The sequence below is a fragment of the Sparus aurata genome, chromosome 4 (genome assembly GCF_900880675.1).
Source record: "Sparus aurata chromosome 4, fSpaAur1.1, whole genome shotgun sequence".
NCBI classification, from domain to species: Eukaryota; Metazoa; Chordata; class Actinopteri; order Spariformes; family Sparidae; genus Sparus; species Sparus aurata.
In genome coordinates, this window is record NC_044190.1 from 849,281 (window position 1) to 857,167 (window position 7,887).

General features: G+C 38.5%; 1 long non-coding RNA gene across 1 annotated transcript; it reads right to left on the reverse strand.

Moving 5' to 3' along the window:
- Positions 1-6,091: 6,091 nt before the first annotated feature.
- On the reverse strand, positions 6,092-7,600 carry LOC115580644 (uncharacterized). Its single transcript, XR_003983895.1, has 3 exons — positions 7,494-7,600; positions 6,438-6,524; positions 6,092-6,273 (listed from the first exon to the last, which is right to left on the reverse strand). It is a non-coding gene; the product is annotated as an uncharacterized LOC115580644 (long non-coding RNA).
- Positions 7,601-7,887: the final 287 nt, after the last annotated feature.

Here is a 7,887-nt window from a genome sequence, read left to right on the forward strand (position 1 = left end):
CGAGATGAAACAAAGCAACACAAAAAATAGCCTCCCCCCCCAAAATAAATCCATTCACTTCAAATGTATTGAGAAACAAATATCCACCCCTGGATAAATGAAAACCAAAACTATCTACAGGGATAGATCTAAATAAGAAAATATACATGTACATGCAGTCTTTTTCTGTAATGTTTTGGTTAACTCACACTAAATTCTACTGTAAGCAAAGAAAATCAGGGATAAAAACAAATTCAGTACCCTTGCTGCTGCCTATTTCTTTCTCACTCTCAAAAACTACGAGGAGAAATAAAACTGCATTCACATACACAGAGAGAGAAGGGATACAAGACAAATAACCTGCATGATACTCTTACTCCTACTCCTAGTGCAGGAGAGGTGTGCAGCACAACTCAGTTAAGCAAGCAGGTCAGTGCTTCAAGGTCCTACGCTGGCTGACTGACAGTTTGCTCTCACAGGGCTGAGTGGCCTGAGCATTTCATGTGTAAACCACTGCTGGCCTGGCTAGTTTCAGATGTCATGAAGAGGAACTGGCAGGCAAAAAGCAGCCACAGCAGATGCAGTCAGACAGTCCCATGCCCTGAAGCAAATGCACCAGCACAAAAGCCTGCTCAGGCAACCAGAAGAAGTGACAAAACACATCAGGTAACTTTGCCTTTCCGGATGGTTCCCACCCTCTACTGTCACAGATGCAAGATGCCTTCATGTCAGATATTAATAGTCATTGAAAATGACATGTTCCTTTCTGCTGTAGGACGTGTGCAGTGCAGGCATTTAACTGGTTGTTAAGTGGTGCAGCCGATGCCAACTGGTAGCAACCAACCAGAGAAAAGAGAGCTGTAAATATTGATATTGTAAGAAGGCTCTCTTATCATCCACAGAGGTAATTAAGGCAATCTAGTGTTCCTGTGCACAAAGGACAGGTGTCAGGAGAAAAGGAGAGGATAATTAAGAAAGCAATGCTCATTACTGACCATGCTGGGGTAGAAGAGAGCAACAGTTTTGGGTCAGACCACTTCTCATTCTACTCAATTGCAAGCATTGAACAGCAAGGCTATTACCATGTGGAAATGTCTCTTCTCAGGGCTTGATGATGTCACAATTACTAACATATACCTCTGTATTGGTAAATGAAACAGTATCTCTATCGATACACCTGTGCACAAGATTTTCTATCATTACAATGCTGCTCATATTAATGACAATCAATCACACAATTATGATAAGACTGTACTTATTAAAGTAATGGGAGAGTGCTAGTGGAGTCTGTGCAGCTAATATATCAGAGACAGTGCATACTAATTTCTAAGTATTTGCAAGTTATATTATAAATAATAATCTGTTCTGGTTGCCAAGAGAAATTATTTGTAAAGTCCTAAGGCTTCTATGAAGACTTGTAGCAGTAAATTGATCACTACAGAGCCTCATGCAGCATTTTTGTAATTCACCCATGCAACTGATATTTTTTTACAGAAAAGATTTAACTTTGGTCTCAATATAATTATGACTCTTTTTTTCTATATAATGCAGCCACACTCAAAAAAGTCTAAATAACACTGAGTAACAGTGCACTCACAATGGTCAGTAAAGACCAGTTAGAGTTCAACATGTTTTATAGTTAAACATACATCAGCACAGGTTCATCACAATAGTTATTTCCACAGCTCACAGTTATTTCCACAAAATAATAGAGTGTGCAAAACCAATTACCAATAATATGAATGCGGCTTAAGATTCCCCAAGTCATTCAAGTGTGTTGATTTCAGACATCAAAGTCACAAGTTGTGGTGCTGCTCCCCAGCACCACTACTTGTGTGAAAAAAGGTGAATAAAGCCTTTTTGTGGTCAGAGGGAGCTGCGTGAAGTCTGATAAATTTAATAATAAAAAAATCTTGAATTTAGAAAGAAGTGAGCTCACCAGAGAGAGAGGCTCCGGGTACGATGGTTGGGAAAGCTCACTGAACTGCTGCCTAAGAAATCACGTACAAATAGACAAAACATTTAACATTTAAACATCAAACTAAGAATACATTTTGATGATACAAGCACAGCAATGATATTACAGTTTGGTCATTCACAATATACAACAACTACATATGTATGATTAATCAGATAGGGAGTCAAATTGCTGAGGACAATTTGATTTCCTAAAATGTAAAGATCCATAGAATGGAAACTGGTAATAGGACAAAGAAATAGATGTTTAATAATAATTATTATTGGTATTATTGGTATTATTGTTATTATATTATTAGCAGTAGTAGTAATAGTAGTAGTATTAAATAATAATAATAATAATAATAATAATAATAATAATAATAATAATAATAATTGTTATTATTATTATTATTATTATTATTAGTATTAGTAGTAGTAGTAGTATATAATAATAATAATAATAATAATAATTATTATTATTATTATTATTATTATTATTATTATTATTATTATTATCATCATTTCAACAGAGTGGGTAAGCAAGCAGAAACACAAATGATATAAAGTAATGTTTCACAAGTCTGCCTAATAAAGGAAACTAGAACTAATTATGCCCAACAAGCAAAAATTATTTACAAAATATATTATACAAATAAAATACAACAATTGGAGGTTATCATGGCTCATATTGGGAATTTGATTCCTGTAGAGGGTCCATGACTGAAATACTGAATCTACAATAACCTAAGACCAAAGCTCCTGGCCAGCCCAAGAACTGATAAAAAGCTAGACCAGTGATATACACTATTCATACTGCATCAAAATTCAAGAGAAGGCTTTATAAAAAAAAATTGATTCAGTCATCTGTCATTTAAATCACATAACTAAAACAGCAGCGGGTACATATAATAAAACAAAAAAATCAAGAAATGGGGCTTATTAGATGATAATTAGCCACAGTTTTGTTTTCACAGCAGATGTTCTAGAGATTTCTAAAGGGGGATTTCATGCTGGAGCAGCGTGGGGGGGTGGCAGGGTGGCATACCAAGTCCAGTCATTAATCCTGCAGGGTTATCGAAATTTCACATCACAGCCAGGGTCACAGCCGTCAGCGAATCCCCTCCACTGTTGCAATTGGTGACATTACACTGAAATATTAAACACTTGTTCGCATCATGCTTTTTATGCACTGAAGCATATTTTGTGTAGTGTTTAAGAATATTAAAGCATAATTTATATTTCAGGAGTTTGACACCTTGACATTTTGGCACCTCTGTTTTGAATTTCAGCATGCGGTTTGACATGTTTGTATTAATAACATTGTGATCTCGGAGGGCCATGGCCTCAGGCTACTTGAACAAGACTACTAAAGAATGGGATTTCAAAAGGAATTGTAGAGCAGCCTGGGGACTCGTCAAAATCAGCCCTGATACTGTTGCCCTGATATAAATCCATTACCCGCAAACGTGAAGGGGGATGGTGGTTAGTGGTATGTTTATGTGTGTGTGCGCGCGCACAATTGTCAGCGACAGACTGAGGTTTGTGAGTTTTCTCAGGCAGTGAAGAACTGTGCTGAATCGTGGCCTGACATGATGTCTGATCTCCTAAACCAAACATCTATTTTTTTTTTATTACAATCTCTCTGTGCTCCATTCTAGTCACTAGATGTTGAGATTTTTTTACACACAACAGTCGTGAAAAAATTGTTTTATGCTAAAAATAAATTTAAAAACAGCTCTTTCTGTGGGAATCATATAATACATAATATAGTATATGATTATGGAAGTGATATATAATATATCACTTCCAGTGTTCTTCCTCTCATCACCCATTCTCTCTATATTCTGTCTACTTCAGCTTCAGATTTTGGCCTGTTTTGTACAATTAAAAGATTAATAGTTTCAATTCAACAAATATTTCTTAGATGCAGAGCTTTTGCATAAAAATCACGTTGGCAAGCATGATGTTCTTGGATACCCTGAAAGGTGCTATATAAATTAAAGTTATTATGATGAAGTCAGAGAAGAGAAATTGTACATAATTTTACACCTTTCTGATGTAAACATTTTCCATCCACCATCCATGTGCATCTGTTCATCTGGTGCCAGGTTGCTGTGGCAGCAAGCTTAGAAAGGTAGTCCAGATGTCCCTCTCCCCAACAACGTTTTCCACACCCTCTTCGGGTATCCCAGAGTATTCCCAGGCCGGATAAAATATATAATCCCTCCAGTGTGTACTGGATCTACCCCGGGGTCTCCTACCAGTTGGACATGCCAAGTAAACCTCCAAGGAGACATGCCTAACAGGCATTCTGCTCAGGTTCCTAAACCACCTCAACTGGCTCCTTTTGTAGTGTCTCCACTCCAAGCTTCATCAGAATGTCTAAGCGCCTCACCCTATATCTAAAGCTTGGAGCATAGATTGACTGTTAAATTGAAAGCTTTGCCTTCCATCTCAGCTCTATCTTTTACCATAACAGTCTGGTACAATTCCTGCATTTCTGCTGATGCCACACCAATCTACCTGTCCATCTCATGCTCTATTTTGCACACGTTGTTGAACCTGGGATACTCGAACTTCAGACAGCAGCTCACTCCCAACCCAAAGAGAGCAATCTGCTTTTTTGGGTAGAAACCCATGACTTCCGATTTCAAGGTGCTAATTCTAGCCAAATCACATCACACTCAGCTGCTAAGTGCCCTGGTACATGCTGAAGCTCACAGTCTGATAAACCAGCAAACCAACAGAACCACATCATCTGCAAAAAAACATATCATAAACAGAATCATGACAATGTGCAACTTGGCAGAGGCCACCATCCACTGGAAACATGTGCCTAGGATATGGACACTGGACTCCCCGGGGAACAGGATCATAGGTCTTTTTTGCTAAGTACATAAAACACATGTAGATTACGCCATGACAGCCCAAAACTGTCTGGATCCTTAAGCATCTCAGAGTGAATTATGTCCACACCTGGCACCTTGCCAGTGAGGAGCTTCTTGACTACCTCTGAGACCTCTGTCAGGGATATATGTGTGGCCGGGCCCAGGCTCTAATTCTGCCTGTTTGAATCAGTAAAATTATCTAAATTAACAGCTGACAATGCCAACTAGGATTAATATGGAGCCTAGGACTCCTAAAAACACACAGGTTCTTCTAAATCGGGGGGAGCAGAGTTAAAAGACCATCAGGAGAATAAAATTCATTTAGAAGGATTTATTACAATAAAAGATGGTGCCGCAGGAAACAGTACTAAAAACTAAAACGGAACACCACTGTAGCGGGGTTGTCTGAACAGTCCATCATTGTCCATAAAATACTGCGTCCCTCGAGCACAGTCCACAGTCGGCCAGCCATTTTTGCTTTTCTCACTCTGCACCAGCGTCTAAGCTCTTCACCATCGCTGTGGGAGACAGAAAGGCAGGGCGAGTAGTGTGTCCCCTTAAACTTATGCCAACCCAGCTCTTCCCCACCCGACTCTTCCTATCCACCACTTAAATGTATCTTTTTTTCACTGTCTTCCCGGGCAGCAGATGTCCGTCTGCCGACCCAGGCCAGAGTGAAATGGCGTCGGCAGATACCGGCTGCTCCAATGCTCATCATCCGGGGGCTGCTCTGCACTTTGGCCGCTGCTGTCACCAGAGGTGTCGAACCGTCCTTTTTCCCCACAAGCTCTTTCCCCATCTCCTTCTGTGCCATCTATTATCAGTCCCTTTGTGCGCCACTCCCGCACACCTGCCGCTCATCTTGTAATTACACTGTAAACAATTTTCCTTGTATATTTACAGTAAGTTACTGGCAGCCCGGTTGACAGCAAGTTGCTGTATTTTGCTTTACAATAAACTACTGTAATTGTACTGTAATGAAAGTTACAGTATATGACAATTCTGTATTACTACAAAACAATATTTTACTGTATTTTGACTGTATTTTGTAATTTGGTCTATTTCTGGAGTATTTATCAATATAATAAAATATAATATATTACTATATAATAATTACTAATTATTATTATTATTACTAACAATGCTAATATATATTTTAATTATATAATAATCTCAAATGTTACTAATAAAACAATGTTCTTAATAAAAACATTGTTTATTCAATCAATTCCATTCCACATTTCTGTGTACTACGTGTGGTGAAAGCATTTAAGAGAGAGGTTGAGAAACTGCATGACTTTGCAGTTGTAGCTGGACATACTAAAAACTTGGCAGGGATGACTTAGGCGCATAAGTGGACTGGAATGCCTGCCTGGGAACCCAGTGAAGATCGGACCCCTCACTGATGATCAAAACTAGACAGAAACGGTGAAACTCAGATCACACACTGTAACAAAGAAAACACAAAGACAAGTAGGACAAAACCTGTTAGCCACAGTACCGAGAGAGATGGACAGAGAGCGCAAGAGAGAAATGGTGAAAGAAATTTCTGTAGAAGAACAAAATACAAAAAAAATTTTAAAAACCTGTATTATTATGGCTAATACTTACAGAAAACTCAAAAACCGCACCAATGCCTTGTGGCAGGGATGCCCTCCTCAGGGTGCAAAGACAATGGACCACACTTGTAGTGTAGAACTATGAGAAAGCAAATTATATTTCATGATGTGTTTTTGGGGATGTATACTAATACATCACTGTGTATTTCATACACTCCAACAATACATCTAGGGTAGTAAAACTTTGCTTATGCTTGACATTGCTGAATACATACTAACTTACTTTTGCCATGGCATGCATTTTACTTGTCTTTGTTGGCCAATAGATCATTAACCGTGATAAAAGTAACCTTACGAATATATAGTTGAAGTCAAAAGGCTAGAATCAAACCCAAACTCTCTAACCCCACAGTGTTTCCCATACATTAATTTATTTGTGGCTGCCCACCACAATATCACCACTGACCGCCACATATTGATTTAAATTTTTTTTCTGTACAATTTTTTGAGAGGTTAGCCACTTGCTATCCACACTAAGGTCACAAGGTTAGCTAGAAAATTACTCGGTGTGGGAGGAGATTGCAAGATTCCCAGTGAGCATTTTTCCGTTGAAAAGACAAAACAACTATGGTCAAAAGACGTTCAAAACTGGTTCAAAAGTGAAAGTTTTGTTACCGACTATTAGAAGATGTGATTGAACGTTCACATTCAGACCATATTACACCGGGATTACATCTTCGTGTAGAACACATTTCGCCTACCAGTGCAATATGACTTTGGAGAAAAACCTTCACAGTAATCAATACCGTCTCTCTTTCTACAACTCAACAAAATATCAAAATGATCAAACAAATTTGTGTTTTGTGACACGTTGATGTTGTAACCGTATTTTAGCCAGTTAAAAAAAGAGGGCGAAAAGATCTTAGACACTCAGACTGAATATCTCCCAGTTTTCAGCTAGAAATCAATGTTGAAACCCCGGTTGTTGCTCACTGGGTTAACTGGCTGTCGTTAAATTTGCAGTCTCATCCCACACTAAATAAACAATGTTGTGGTACACCTCATGATAAAGGTTTGCATGAAAAACATAAACATAAACTGAACTTACAGAGCTTTTCAGCAGTCCACCAGGTAGCGCTTCTCCTTCTCCAGTATCTGCTGGTGATCATGAGCTGGGTGTTCCGTGTGATGTCATGGCGGGTGCCACACTTTCGCTATTTACAGTAATTCTGTATTATTACCATGGCATATTACAGTCAGGTAACAGCAAGGTTACAGCAAGCCTAAAATATACTGTAATATATAGAGTCTTGGTTCTTTTGTGGAAGATGGACAGTGATTGCGCTGTCCTGACATTGGTCGGGAGTTCATTCCACCACTGAGGTGCCAAAACAGAGAAGAGACGCGTATAACGCCCACCAATGTAATAATATCCAAAAAATGTAATAAACCACAAACATAATTAAAATTTGCAGCATTTAATGTAATAAATCCACAAATGT